At 39.5% G+C, this 16,154-nt stretch overlaps 1 long non-coding RNA gene across 2 annotated transcripts in view; it reads left to right on the top strand.

Annotated features, from left to right (window-relative positions):
• Positions 1-6: 6 nt before the first annotated feature.
• LOC146585755 (uncharacterized) overlaps positions 7-16,154 on the top strand; it is a 158,421-nt gene continuing 142,273 nt past the window's right edge. For both annotated transcript variants that reach the window (XR_014897950.1, XR_014897951.1), the window contains exons 1-2: positions 7-163; positions 1,199-1,354. This is a non-coding gene — a long non-coding RNA (uncharacterized LOC146585755). The remainder of the gene's footprint in view (positions 164-1,198; positions 1,355-16,154) is intronic.

Below are 16,154 nucleotides of genomic sequence, written 5' to 3'. Positions count from 1 at the left end.
GGCTGTGCGGCCCAGCCGGGGCCCTCGGTGCCTCGTGGCTGATGGCGGCCCGGTGGTGCCCAGGTTCGCTAGGTCCGTGCGGCAGGGCACAGAGTGACACGTTCCCTGCCCCGAGGAGCTTACAGGCCAAGGTGGATCCGGCAGCGCGAGGGCGCAGCAGCAGGTATGTGTGCTGCGGCTGGACAGGTCTCTCTACCTGTTAAATCCTAAGTACACACATACACGAGTTACCCTGTCGCAGTTCCTGGAAGTGTCACCCAGGCTGAGGAGAAAGTGGCTTAAGCACAGGTGTAACAGGGAGGAGGGAAGGAAGGGCCGGGCAGCAGCGCGGGGAGCTGAAGGCTCGTGGGGCCGGTGCCACGGCCCGGTGAACCAGGTGTCTGCGCAGGGGGTGGCTGAATGGGGCAAACGATGCGTGGCACTTCGAAAGCAAGGACAACATTTGTGCCGGATGCAGTGGCACAGGTAGGTGCCACTGCGGTAAGGTACACGAAAAATGATGGGGTGGGATCAGGTCTCCCGGCCAAAGAAAACTTTCGCAGCTGTGCTCTCTGTGGGTTTTAGGAAGACTGTTTATGTGTTAGAGAAACCATACAGATGGTTCTGACTATGAAGAGAGGACATAAGGACATGGACAAGAGTCTTACCTGTCTGGAGAGACCGCAAGGATCAGTTCTTGAAATCCTGTGTGAGGAACTGTGAATCTGGTGAAGTAACGTAGATATCCAGAAATACCTACGGCCTGAAGTCTTGTGATCAGAACACAAGTACATGTTGGCTGAGCGGAAGGGAAGAGGCTACCTTGCTGTAATTTGGCAATTGCGCCTTCTTAAAAAGCAAATTAGCTCATATGCTGAGCACAGACAACTAAGACAAAAAGTGAAACAGTTTTACTACAACAAGATGTAATTTTTACATTAGAGCACCTGAAAGAAAGTACATGCTTTTGGAATCCTTGGACTTCTGGAGATGTGTTCAAAAATGTTTTAAGATGAGGAATTTCATTGTACTGAGCGTGGAGAAAAAAGCAGAAATCTCCTATCAGATATATATGTATATATTTAGATGCTTCTCTGTGGCATCTTCCTTATGCTTTGGAAGGGGTGTTTTCCCCGGTTGAGTTCCTGACTTTCTCTGCAAGCTTCCAAGACAAACTAGAAGAATATTTTCTGACATCTGTTAATCATTTCTGCCTTAGTTCATTAGGACTTAACTTACTCCGGGACTACAGATGAGAGGAAGTGACAGCTCCAAAGGCCTCTTGGGATGGCAGGATGGGTCTGACAACGCAAGGTGTGATAGAATGCCATGAGGTTACAGCAAGAGAATTCCAGGATCCGGTGCCCAGACAAAGGTAACAGTGCTCTTATTAGAGTATCTGGCAGTCTAAACACACAGCATGACATTTGAATTTAGTACTCTTTCAGAACAAAGACCATGTGTGTACGTGAGCAAAAGCATTGTTGTAATTTAAATACTAAATAATACTAACATTGAAGGTTATTGAGAGAAATGCCAGCCCTCGTCTCATGTATTTTTTGTGGGATTGAAAACGCAGGCAGAAACAGAGTAAAGAAAGAATGTTCCATTTCTTCTGTCCAGACTGCTGTCTCTGGCATTCACTGTTGCTGAGGGCAAAAACAGCATGGATTTTGAAGGGGATTAGACAGACTGGCTAGTTGGAATGCCAGTCCTGGGCACTGGCCTGACAATGGAGGATTTAAGGGAACTCAAAACCTCTGGAGTAAGAGTTCCCAATGGACAAGACTAGACTTGTCCCACAGGTGAAATGCAGGGCTAGAGTTGACAGTTTTGCTCCCTCCCTGCTGGTGCTGCATCCTTCACTGTAGGAGAAAGTCTCTAAGCTAGAGGTGAATGTACCTTCTTGCACCCCCTCTGTAGTAGCCAAGCGTCTGGGCCTGCTTTCTTTATTAGATTTCCTCCCTGAACTCACTCATGGCAAAGAAGCAGAAGTACCCAAGAGGCGGGGTGAGCAATGATAGCAGGTTTTTGTGCAGCAACCCTTGCTGCCTTTTTGTCAGGTCTATTTTAACTCCTCTCCCAAAGTCACTCCAGCTCCCTCATGCCTGGGACTGTTTACTGTCCTGACCTGTCTCCTTCCCAGGCATTATCCCAGTGTCCCCAGGGATCATTGTCTGTGTGTAATCTGAGCAGGAGAAGGCCATGAGGTTTGCTCTGAGAAGATTAGGAAGCACTGCTCTGGTGTAAGGCTTGATACAAAAGGGAGGAAGATGCAGGAGTTGTAAACCTGGGTCCTCCTTCAATTACGTGCTTGGATGGAGGCCTTATGGATCACATAAAGCTTCTACATATAAAATTTACAGTGTGAGTAGTGTCTGTAGGCATGCTTGGTTAGGTCAAAATTTCTTGAATTTTTTTGACCAGTTGAAAGGTTAAGTCATTTGAGGCAACATATAAACAGGAGTAATTGTCAAGCCCAGCATTCAAAGGAAAGAGGAAAAGACAGAAGTAAGGGCAAAATAAAGATAGAAGGCTCAATTTACAACAGCTGGATTATCCAGTACAAGCCATACACACTTGAAGTGCTTACTAAGAAAGACAACTTTAATCTCCATCCATCAGGATCTCTTGAGGAGCATTCCTGCCAGAGGCTGCTTAAGGGAATACAGTGAAATACTCGTTCCATACTCGTAGCAGTCAGGTTATTTTAACCTTCACATCTTACCTCTGGGCAGACTTTATTTAGTAAAGGTTATGCAATACAGGAGAGAATTTACCCTGGAAGTTCCCTTTCCTTTAGCAAAAAAAGTTCAGCTTGATCTCAGAAAGGAAATTTTGAAGTATGGAAGAGAGGAAACAAAACATCATCAAAAAGATTCTGTGGGAAAAGCAAAGTTCCCGAGGCATCAGATCTCTGTTACTACAACCGGTGAACTACATTTGTGTTCATTACTGGCAGATTTTAAGCAGGGAGATTTCTTTCTTTTGAGATATCAAGGCAAATCCGTTCCTAAGGTAAGTTACCTAGTTCAATGGATTACATCAGCACTGAAAGTGGTCTCCTGGGATAATGTTGGCAAGGGTAAAGGAGGCAGCAGAAGGAAATTCTACTGGAATACACTTTAGGTGTGATAAATGTTAATGATATGTGTTGTTTGCTAAGTTCAGAGCAAAGTCCTGTGACTCCTGATATAACATTGTACCATCCTGCAGCAGCAGGGTTTCAGCCAGCTGATTTAAGGGTTGAAGTTGAAAGAGAATCAATGCTTGTATTCTTTCTTTCTCCCAAACATGAAAATTAATTTGCACAGTGTAACTTTAACTGTTCTAGCACACACTGCTAAATGACTCATGTAAAATTCCTGAAGGAATTACCATAGTGGGAAGTCAGGAAAACAACAGGAAAAGCTGTTCGTAATTGCTGTAAACATGAATTAAATAGAAAATAAATAAAGTATATCATAAGAAGGAACAGCATCAAAGCCTGTGAATGGTGATGTTTTCTGTCATAGCTAGGTCAAAAAGAATATGACTGCCCAAAAATGTGGTTTAAATGTGTTTCTGAAAACAAAACAGTAGCATGAAAAGCAAGTTCTTTCATTACTTAGAAGTATTCTAGCATATAAAGGAAAAGAGTGAGCTAAAAATAAGATAGAGAAATGCAGGAAATAAATTAGCAAAGCTTCCTGTCATATTAAGAATCAGGGAAGCAAGCCTGCAGTGTGCCAGTCATGCTGGGCATAACAGAACAATTTGATTTGTATTTTATTTCAGGTCTGTCAGAGGGATAGAATGGGGGATCTGTTTCGTCAAAAAGCTGACATCAGCAATAAATGTCTGTATTTGAGCTAATCAATCAAGTTTCCCTTTACAGACGTTTCTAACTCATTTCGTGCTATGGTAGACATGATGACTTTTTTTCATTTTCCAGGAGAAAGTGATAGAATCTCCATTACTGGAGGTTTTTAGGAGTAGGCTAGTCAAACAGCTGTCTAGCACAGATAAAGGTTGTCCTACCTTGGATAGGGAGATGGAGTGAATGATCACTGGAGTCTTTTTATGGATCTCTATGTATATTAATTATCTGAAGAAGACACAAACCCTGACATACCATACTTTCTCATACTTAAACTTTCCTGTCAGAATCAGTGGTCCAGAATCAGTTCCTTGCCCCTCCAATACTGTATCCCAAAAAACTGATTTCCGTAGTCATAAAATCAGAAGACCATACTTCCATAATAGTGTCTATTAGAAAACAGTTTCTCCAATTTGCTTTAGAGCAAATTTCTAAAACACTAGAACTAATGGAAAATAAGATCTCTATGTGCAAATCACAATCAGAAGTTATTTTGCATTTATGAAAAGCCTTCAAAATGTTTTGCTTGTAGTAAAGAGCAAACTGTCCTTAATAATCTGAAAGTTGTTTTTTTTTATGCAGTCTTTTTCTCTGGTCTCATAATTTTCAAAAAACTAAACATTTTAATGAAGATTTACATTTTGTCAAAGAAACTTCTTAAATCTAAAAGAAAAATGATTTTTTCAGATCTACAGATTATTATGTCTGCAGACATAAATAGACAATATTTTTCCGTGTCTGAAACACAGCAAAATTGATAAAATAATGTTATAAATATATCTGCACATGCAGCATCTGTGTTTATTTTTCAATCAAGTCAAATTACATAAACATAGATTCTGCTTTTTATGAAATCTATGTGTAATTCCTCTTCTACTCTTTCAGTGCTTGTGCACTCACTGATAGAAAAGTCTAGGCTTGATAGCCATTCAAGACTCACATGTTTTTTATGTAGACAAATGGTTCAGTGTGAACAGTAATCTTGCAGGTTTTCACGTACATTGTGTCATTTCTGCACCTGATGTCTATCAGCACTGTCTGAGTAAGACCCCCAAGAGTAATAAGACACCCAGGAGAAATAATGTATCTAAATTTCCATGGCCGTCTTTAGATGTGTTTTCTGTTAAGACTGTTTCCCTAAAACGTCATTGTAGGTTTCAGTACTGACAGCTGATCACATGGAAATTTGCATCCTACAGTAATGAGCTGAGTCTGAGTAGCAGACAGATGAAGTTTAAATTAGGCTGAGACCATCTAGTCGTTTGGTACAGATCTATATAGAATAAAAGTTGCCTAGTTTTTTCCAGTAGCATCAAGATGGAAAAGGTCATACTTTATTACCAGTTGTCTGAGATACTGTAGCCCCTTAAATCAACTGTTCATGAGAGTTACCAATCACAGTAAATCTCAGTATGGCTACTGGATAGGCAGCACCTTCCCTTCTTTGCAAAGTGCATAAGGTGCAAGACCAAGCCTTGGGAAGCGTGCCAATTTAGACATGTTTTTGTCAGGCCTCAGAAATACATTACAATATGGGCATGAATAATCCAAATTCTGCCAGGCAGTGACATGTAACGGTTGCTCTTACATAAAATGCATTTTGAGTGACATCTCTAACAATCACAGTACTAGGAAGCAAATATAAAACTAGGGCCCATCCTGTGAATCCAGTAGGAGTTTAGGGCCAAAACAAAGCATATTTAGTTTCCTTTAGCAGCTTGGGTTAGGGATTCTTCTATTATTATTGAAGCCATAAACAAGAATGAATAGTTGCTATTTAATCTGATGGGCCAGAGCTTGCTTGCTTGCTTTTTCTTTTTCTTTTTTTTTTTTTTTGGGGGGGGGAACAAATTTGCAGTATGATTAATTAGCTTTATCATGGTATTCTGCTGAAATCTAACCACAGAGCAATAAAACTTTGACCTGTTTTGTTGGTAAATATTGTCATGTGACCTGACAACTGTCATTTTATCAAGCATAAAATGATCATGTGGATGCTATAAGGTGTACCCAACAAAGACAAGCTCCCTTATAGCTAAATAAGTAGAGAGAATGAAAGATGAAGGCCAAAAACACTTGCCTTACTCTTTCAAGTGCCAGTGCAATGCAGCAAATTGTTTTTACTGTTCCTACCTACTCCTCTGATAGGAACAGCAAAGTGAATCCAACAGGGGTTATGCTAATTCTGCCTTGCTGCTACAGGACACAGTCTCTTCCATGCACATGCACACACATGCTGCATGCCGTTGTTTTTCACAGAATCACAGAATGGTTGAGGTTGGAGGGGACTCTTACAGATCTTCTGATACAACCCGCTGCTCTAGCAGGTTCACCTACAACACATTGCTCAGGATCATGTCCAGATGATTTTGAATATCTCCAAAGATGGAGACTCTACAGCCTTTCTGGGCAATTTGTTCCAGTGCTCTGTTACCCCCACAGTAAAGAAGTTTATTCTTATGTTGACAGTACTCCCTGTGTTTCAGTTTGTGCTCGTAGTCTCTTGTCCTATTCCTGGTACCACTGAAAAGAATCTGGCCCCATGCTCTTTACAACTTCCTTCGGATACTTACACACATTGATAAGATCCCTTCTCAGTCTTCTCTTCTGCAGGCTGAACAGTCCCAACTCTCTCAACTTTTCCTCGTATGAGAGATGCTCCAGTCATCTTAGTAGCCCTTTGCTGAACTTGCTCCAGTAGCTCTGTGTCTCTTTTGTATTAGGGAGACCAGCACTGGACACAGTACTCCCTCTTCTAGGGGGAGCCTTCTATTTTTTTTCCACTTTGCCTGTTATTTCATTAGAGCATTTGTGTTGTTCTCTACCAACCTCAGAATTTCTGTACTACAAGAAGATATGCCTTGTCCTGAAAATGTTACAAAACTGTTAAATGAATACCGTTACGAAACAAGCACTTAGTTATATGAGCAGGTAGTATTTGGACCTCTTTATATTTAAGTGATCTAATTTTGAAGCTAGCTCTGTTTGGAGCAAATTGAGGAGGCTGGAATAGATGACCCTCAGAGGTCCTTTCCAACCTAAATTAAATTGCAGTTCTATGGTTCCACGAAATCTGAATTAGTTTTATTTTCATTTTGAATCTGGTAGAGCCAATATTTTGTATGTGATATTTCCATAAGAGTATTTATTTGATATGTACTATTAGGACATCTTTTAAATAGTATGAAAAATAGAATCTGAGAAATGTGCTTGAATTAACATATTTTAGTATGAATTTAGTAGTGGTTTAGAAATTACTTTATTTACAAAAATAAAAGAACAGGAAAAAGAAGTGTTATTTTGGGGAAAGATGGAAGTAAAAATTTGAAGAGCTCATATCAAGACAATTGCATCAGGAATTTGCTAAACTGAAAAACCAAATCAAAGAAGCCCTCTGTTACTAGCAGAACAAGAAAATGCTATCCTTAGTGTTCAGTTGGCATCTTCATCCTATCAGTGAACCTCAGAATAACAGAATAATTTAATGTTTTTACATGCAGCAAAAGCAGTAAAGCCTCCTCCCATTATGACTTTATCTGTTAAACCACAAAGAAAAGAGGGGAAAAAAAGAAAACCACTGTTTTAATGTAAGGCTTCAAGGTCTGACGAAAAGCATGGAAATTCAAAGATAAGGCTGATAGTCTGCCCTTTAGCCAACAATTCGTACGTTGTTGTTGCCCATTTCATTTGAGAACAAATACTTCACATCTGTATAGTTTCTGCTATGAAATGCACTTTGGAACGGGAGTATTTCCTAACAACCTTTATAGAGGGAAAGGATCCTAGAACAGAGCCACATAATCTCAATTAGTATTTGGTACCTGTTTAGGGGGTTGGGGATTTTTTTTTCTTTGGATGGCATGGATTTGGATGACAAGCAAAAATTGGTGCAAAGATGCCACGATTCCCTCAGATCATGAGGAAAGATTATCCAGAGCAGAGTTTGCTTTGTCGCTGCCCTTGTTTGATTGTGCAGACAGCCTGAAGCAGAAGATACGTTATGAAGTGCAAACGGCTGCTGAAAAGAGATCCCTTGGTGTGATGCAATTGTGGTTTATGGTAGGCTCACCAGCTCCTAAAGAGACAGCGTTGCCCTCTGGTCTGCTTCATAAAGCATCACTTTGTTAAAGTGGAGGAATCTGGGGCAGTTAYAGTTCATCAGCTGTGTCATATCGTAAGCCAGATCATGCAGAGTGTCTCATGACAGCCTTGGAGAGATAAGAAATAGGCTGAACTCAGTACAGAAATGGACTGAGACAACAGTCAACATATTAAAAAAAGTCTTAGATGTGACACAGGAAAATGGTCTGATTTTCATGAGTCCTTCCAGAAAAAGAAGGTGATGGCTTGGATAAAAGAAAAAAAAAGCATTGGAGAAGTGAACAGCTTTTGGAGCAACTCTTATGAAAACGTATAGTGAGCGTAACAGACTGATGTGGTGAAGCGCACCATGAAGGCCAACACAATTAAAAGCAATACGGAAGAACTGCTGGTACAGCAAACCTTTTCTTAGGAGCTCATGAGAGCAAATGCTATTAAAGCAGTGTGACTGCTGTTGTATGTTCCTGAACTCAAAACTGCCAAAGGGCTGGACGGTGGGAAGCAAATGCCCATTCTCAGGCTGGCGTGCAGCACCTGAGGATAACAAGCCTTCTTTCTCTGGAAGGCTAGATGGCAGAAAATGGTGGTCCAGGGAGGGCCAGTATCTCTGCAAGGGTGGCTTCTCTTCAATGTCGGTACATTGCTCTGTTGCGGAGGTGTTTAGATGCCACAGTGGTTTAAGTATTCATGACTTCAGTGTCACTCAAAGAGGCTCTAATTGGGTGAGCCTATGCTATGCCTTACCTGCATTGTGTGCTTCTGTCTAGTTACAGCTGGCTCTCAGTTGCGTGTAATAACAGCAAAATGGAAGAATATGGCTAATATAAGCCACATGGAAATTGAGTTATAGGCGTGTGTGTGGTACATTTGTCTTTGAAAGAAGTTGTAAGCAGCTATCCTTAGGGATTCTGTTTTCAGAAGAAGCAGGCGGAGGCCTCGACGAGCAGTGCGTATTGTGTTGTACATGCAGCACCATGGTACTGCACTCGGGAGAGCTGGGAGAAGACAGGGCCTGTTTAATTTGTAACCCAGATAACCCACTTTGAATCACCGGGAATTTCCCCTCTGTCTTTAACTATGGGTTTTCTTTGATTGCTGTTGATCTGCAAAATAATACAGAGGATGTTCAGAATAGCATTTCAGTTATTGGGTTATGGAATAATGACTTGGAAAAAAAAAAGCCCAGTTGTTTAAAAGAAAAGTCAAGGAGCTTATAATCTATAGACATTTTGGCTGTGGGCTGGAAATCTTACCTTACTGAGTGTTGGAGAATATAATATATTCTGTATCTTTTAATAAAGCTTGACATTTCTCTGTCAGGACTGTGGTCATGTAACAGTCTATTAAAACTTTATTTTCTTCCAGTACTTACAGTGGGAACAAGAAAAAGCTATATGAATGCCTGATCTGTGTATCTGGACCCCCTATAATAATAAAACAGCTAAAATGGGAATTAAACATTTCCAGTAAGCCTGGTGAGTTTGTTTCCTGCACAGTGCTATATTTCATATAATATCAGCACTTCATGAAATCTTATTCAGCATCGGCAAGTAAAAACAGTGGAGGTATTCTGAAATAAAGATTTTATTTCCCATGCCAGTATTCATCCTGAAGACTCAGTATTTCTTGAAGAGTCTTCCCTCAGTATTCCCTCTCTGCATGAACACAGCAGGGTTTTCAGTCTGTTTCTCTGGCTGTCTCAGTCAAACGAGACCTCCTTGAGACTGCTTATGTATGGCAGCATGCCTACGCTGGGTGGTGAGGCCAGCGTGATTATAGAGAAGGGAGAAAATATCTCTTCTGTAACCATTTCTAGGAGAAAAGCAGATCTCTTTAGTAGTTTGGCTGCAGGGTTGCTGTCAGTGCTGGAGCAACAGGCATGATCCACTGCTCTCATTTTCCATTGGTATCTGCCCTGTGGAGAGATACGGCACTGGGRTCCAAGCACCAGCTCTGTTTCGTATTGAAGCAGGCCTTGCGAAAACAGTCCTGCTCTGCAGAGCTGTATGGCGAAGGGTACACAGAGGGCTTGGACTAGATTCTATTCTGGTTTGTACAGGAGTGATTCCGTTGATTTTCATACTTGGTCATGATTGCACAGTGGATAACTGGCTCCCCTTCTGTACCCATACAGCTTCTATACTGCTCATGCCAATCCTGGAAAATATTGTGGTGCTATTTCTATTGGAGACGTGCTCTCTTGTAGACGTTATTGGGATGTACTCACATCTTGACCTTGATTCATTGGTGCAGTTTGGTAGAGTAGAAAAATGAGGACTGCCATTTTCAGGGGTGCTAGTAAAGAGTCAGAATCAAACTGTGGACTTTCACAACGAAGAGCATGAGTCTTGGCACTTGCCCTGCAGTTAGACTCTGGCTAGTGGCAATGACTTCTCTTTCAGGATGCATCAAGCAACACACACAGATCTGTTGGAGGAGAGCAGAACTAGGTTGAGAGACTTGCTAGGAGTCTACATGGCCAGACTGTGGCAAGTGTGCTCATATTTTGCATATGAACTCCATCCTGAACCTGATCCATGATAACAGTAGAATTAACTTACAATTTCTTTCTTCCCGTATGTGCCTAGGGAATATAGGTCTGGTGTCATGGATCTAAATCTTTGCCAGTCCAGCAATCCTGGCTTCACACTAGCTTTTGTTTACACTGTTAGTCTAAGTGGAAAGGAAGGTATAAATGCTCTGTCCACCTCATCTGGCCACTGCCTGTGTGCTGGAGCTTTCTTATCTACAGAAAAGCTGGACAAGATCCTGATGTAGCACTGTGATGAATCACCAACTCAATCCAGTGGGAGTTTGATTCATGAATAGGAAAAAAAAGAACATTCTCTGTGGTAGCTTTAATGTTTGAATATGTATTTTTAATTCATAGAACTGCTTTAAGAGGCAGGCACAGTCCTCTACATCATGCCACAAATTTGCTGACTGATGTTTGTTTTGAATGTGTCCACTTTGGATCATAACTCCAGGTAGAATACATTCCATTGAACATTCATTAACAGTCTCAGGACCTACCCTTCCTATACGGAAGGACAGTTTATTCCGTAGAAAACTGTTGTAATATCCCATCCCACAAAGGAAGCAAATCACATAGTCCCATGTGCTTGTGCTGAGCCCTGCTGAAGCCTACTTGTCATTCCTCACCTGAAATGAACCAGCATGCATTTGTTTATGCCACTAGGTTATTTATGTATTTCAGTTTGTTGCTAGTAAAAGAGTGTAATTCAGACAGATCTGTTTAAAGGATTCACTTTCTGGAATGTTATGAAGTTAAAGTGTTAAATATTCATGTCATAATTATTCATCTTGTCAATAGATAAGATTGCACTGACTTTTGTCACTGGGTTACAACACAAGTTTCTTAATAGTCACAAGTGCATATAACCGTATACTTATGTCTGCCCGTAAAAATATCTTCCACTACAGGAGGAAAGAAAGTACAGTCTTAGTTATAAGCCATCTGTAATGCAGAAATAGTATCTTAAATATCTTGATCCATTTTTATACTACTATGTAGGAAAATGAAGTTTACAGCAACTGTTTTTGTATTAAGACTTATTTCTATCATGAATTATTCCCTAAATACTGTTAAGTACTAATATTGTTCCTGGTAGAATACACTTTATGTATTTGAGTGCGAACATTTACAGTACATTTTCTCATTTGTTTTTAAGCCACACTAAAATTAGCAATTAACTAAAATAGTTGCTTTTGTAAGTAGAGTATAAGAATATTTAATAATTTATATTTTTCTGATTTCAGAGTGCAACAGTGTGAAAATGCATGACTAATTTGTTGTTGATATGGAAAGGAACTTTAATCTTTTATGAGACCATCTTTTCAGTGGGTATGCTTATCTCTTCAAAGAAAGCTGGAATTCTTCAGTGGGCAATATATGAATATTGTCTGAGGCAGTGTTGAAAGTGAAAGTAATTGAGAAGAAACTAGTTACAAGTTCCTCTTCTGTGTCTAGGACTTTTATTAGGAACTTTCCAAACGAATTATTAGTCCATATGAAACCTGATATTATTTCAGAAAACATAACCATTCATAATTGAGCATTTATCTGCTTCTGTTTCAGAATCCAAAACACCATTGCTACAAATAAGCTAAAAAGAGAATTAGGCTTATTTTTTCATTAATATTGCTAAAGAAGAGATTTTATGATCAAAACAAGTGTCACTGTGACCTCAGTTAGGGTTTCAGAGGAGCCAGTTCTGTTGTCAYGTTCTAGGGCCAATTCCATTTGCCTTGCGGTTCAGTTCATGCTTCCGTTTAAAGACCTGCAGTGTGACTGTAACTGCAGTCCTGGTGCCTGTAGGAACAAATCAATGCACTGGCCTTACCAGTGCATTATTCTGAGGGTATTTTATGCAGCCTCCTTTCTTACAGGTGTAGTTGGTAAATGGGAGAGTATAACCTCTCATGGAAGAAACTTATCTGCGTGTTTTGGTATATTGCTTTTTCTGATTTTGGCCTTAATCTTCTCATTTTGTTTGAGAGAGGATGTCAGCTTTTTATGATTTTTTCTTCTTTTTCTCTTTGGGAAACAATACTAACAACTGAGAATGAAACACTTACTAGAAAGAAAACTATCAAATGGAAGTGATAGCAATGTCATACATTTTATCCTTCCCTTGCTTGTTTTTCAGAGAAGATCTATTCTTTCTTTCTGCAGTCTAACATCATTTCTTCCATACTTCCTTGGTTTTAGGCCTATTGTTCCTCTTAACTATAATGTTAGGATTTCATAGCATTTTCCTACTCTTTACAGAAGTGAAAAAAAAGACTTATGTACCTTTTGTCAGTTTTTTTAATAGTATACCTTCAATTATGTTTAGTAGTGAAAAAAATGGAGATGAAAGGACCCACTGTACTTCTAGTTCGTGTTCTTCATACCGAAATAAAGCCTATCCATATAGCCTATTCTCAAGAGCCCTCACCAGTAGCAATATAAGTGGTTCTCCCACTGAGATATTTGGGGTAGCATTTCATATTCCAGTAGAGATCACTGCTAAAAACTTTTCTTGATATCTCACCTTTATTTAGCTCCATTTCAGACAAATCACATTTCTTTGTGACATACAGTAGACAACTTTTTGTTGTCCATTTTTGGACATTTTTGTTGTCAGGAGTCCTSGTCTAATAACTTTCTGGAGTGAACAATCCTGTCACAAATGAATGTGCATGAAGAGCTATCAATTTAAGGAATCTAGAGTCCTAAGAAACCATGAATTCGAACATCAGAGATTCCCGAGAGTGACARTTTCAACTCTGTTGGAATCATTAGAAGTTTATGATCTTTCACCAGAAGTGTAGGAGAAGGAGTGGTGTGTGCTGACTCTTCTATGGGTCGGATATTCCTTTCTTTTCTTCTAAGAATTGATCTTTGTAATTTCTGTCTCTTCTACATGTTTCCCAGGRATAAAGGAAGATGAGACTCAGATGGGGAGAGTAAAGTAGGGCACCAAAAAGTCCAGTTCTTTCGGTGAATAAGGTATCTTGCCACCTCCTTCCTCTTTATGTATGCTGTACCAGTAGGGCAGTGTTTCAACTTGGTAAAACAAATTTCCTAGTAAATGGGGAGAGGTGTTACTCTATTTCATTTCCTTTCATTTCCCACTTATATTTGGGTGATTGGTTGGAATGGAAAGCCCTGAACTTCTCAGTTCTCTTCTTACTATTTTTACCTTTTTTTTTTTTTTTTNTTTTTTTTTTTTTTTTTTTTTTTTTTTAACATTTACCTGATAAGTGGCTTCTACAATATACAGGCTTTTTGTGCTTAAAGCGCATGTACTAACGACGCTGCTGCCCTGTCGGTTTTACTTTGCAGAGTGGATGCTGTTGTTGGCTACAGATTCAAATGTCATCTGGGTTTGGAGTCTTCCAGCTTATGATTTCATCTTTGCAAATGCTGAGTTTCAGAAGTCTGTTTATATGCTCTGTAAACTGAAATGTTCAGTCTGAAATAGTTTCAGACATTAAACTCTAATCAAAACATTTTATGGTTGAATTATGCCTGCTTCCACTGTTATAAAAATTCTACTAATGAAATCACATCTTAATATTTTAGACTAGATGCCGAAAGTCTGCTTGTTCATGTTTTCCCTTCATCTGGACAAGCCAACCACATTCAGGGAGCAGGTCTTACGGATCTTAAAAGGCACACATTATTTCTGGAACAAATCAAACAGAATAACACCATTCGTATTAGCATTGCCATTTTCATGAGAGACAATGTGTGGAATTTGTTAGTTTAAGTCAGTTGTGTCTTCTGATTTGATAAATTCACATCCTGTAAATTCCGGGATCAATGTCATTATCCAACATCACAAAATGAGGAGTGGTGATCTTTTGAATGTCTCAGTGGGTAAAATAGGTGACAGGAAAAAGTTCTGCTCACTTACAGATTCATCCAAGTACTGCTACATGGATTGGAAAGGCACCATTGACTTCACTGGGAACTGGATGAAGCTCTAAACGTCAATAAAATCAAAGAAGTCTCAGAATGAATTGGCCTATCTGGCACACATTAAAAAAACGATTGTAAATTTTGAAAATGAGTCTTCTTGCGTTGTAGGCCAATTGGTCAGCTGCAAACTTGGCACAGCTGTGRAGCATGTGTCCTGGGCAGTCTGCAGGAACACGATGTTCTTTTTCACTTCTGAGCGCTTTGGAGGCTGAGAAAAAAGGACTCAACCCAATGCTGAAGACTAAACATGAAATAAAGGAGCTAAATACAGAAATCAACAAATACTATACAAAGATAATGTTTAATTTGGAAGAAAATAAATTAAGAAATTTCCCCAAAGTTGAAACATTTTTAAGGCAAGTGTTCTACTTTGCTGTGTGTCTTGGAAAAAAAAATAACAAAATTTAGAGAATTCTCTGGCAGAAGCTGATGGAATTTGACCTTTATATCAATGCAGTGTAGAAATCAGGCAGAATTCCTGAAAAAAAACAACTAAGTATGTAATTTTCAGCCTTTAACCATCTGTGGAGAGAGTCAAACTCATCCAAAGAAAGGAGAAACTACTGAGCCCCAGGCATCCAAAATCCTATGCAGAAATGTTACTGCTGTATCTCCAAGTAAAAGTATGATTTTGTAGTAGATTTCTACTTGAAGGTTTTAAAGCCTTGCACAGTGGGTACACACTCCATAAAGAACATGTAGACTGAAAACTGCATACAAAAGACAGGGCAAAAATGGCAATAGAATATTGTGGTTGATGTAATGTGCAAATAGAGCATGTCACATGCACCCTTAAGCTTCAGCATAGCCACTGCAGAACTGATTTTGATTGCCTTGATTTCCCACAAAGGAAGCTTTCATGCTTAGAGAGCAGGAATAATATCATCAATGGCAATGGGGCTACACTACAATAAAAGAAGTGCGAGGTTCATATCTGTACCATACTGCTAAGCTATAATCTCAGGAGACTTTGAGTCTAGCGTTCTCGTAACTCATCATTCTACAATTACATAGCAAAGAATACTTTGGAATTGCATCTTTTACATCTTCGTGGGTAGACTGCATTGATAAAACAATGTATCATAATATATATGATTATTAACCAAATATTACTGTGACCTAGATACCTGCTTCTCTCCTGTAAGTGCGCCTATCCAAGGAAAATAATTATTGAAGAGTATATTGCAGTTGTTAAAGCAATTTCAGAATTTGGTTTTCAGATAAAGATACTAACTAAAAAGTCACTGTATTAAAGCAACAATTTTAAACTGATATTTAAATTTTGGGACGTTAGAACCTTGAAGTTTCAGATGCCTTTTGTTTTGCTTTTTACATCCAGCTGTTGCATATGACCTACAGTTCTTATCCTCACCTTCTGCTTCCCTGCTGGCTCTAAGAGGCCTTTGTGACTCTGTTCCATCAAAACTGAGCTTAGCAAGTACAGAAAAATACATTAAAAGATTTTTTAAGGGTCATTTTAAAAGTGCCATTTTCACTAATTCAGGGTCTTTTTCCATGATTGAAATTGACCAATTGTAGCTTAAATTGACTTGTGGATGCTAATGGTCCATTTCCCCCTCTGTTTCTATGGAAATAGATGTCAGCCTGAAGCGAGGGAAATCTACTTCATAAAAGCTGTCACCTACCTGATGTTGTCTTTCCCTAAAACCCAGCTCAAAAAGGTTTCTGGTAGCAACAACAAAGCACTACTGATGRATTTCAGCT

Source organism: Rhea americana, unplaced genomic scaffold (assembly GCF_003343005.1).
Source record: "Rhea americana isolate MKP2758 unplaced genomic scaffold, rheAme1 scaffold_77, whole genome shotgun sequence".
NCBI classification, from domain to species: domain Eukaryota; kingdom Metazoa; phylum Chordata; class Aves; order Rheiformes; family Rheidae; genus Rhea; species Rhea americana.
Note: the sequence above shows the minus strand (reverse complement) of the source record. Positions and strands in the feature narration are given on the sequence as shown.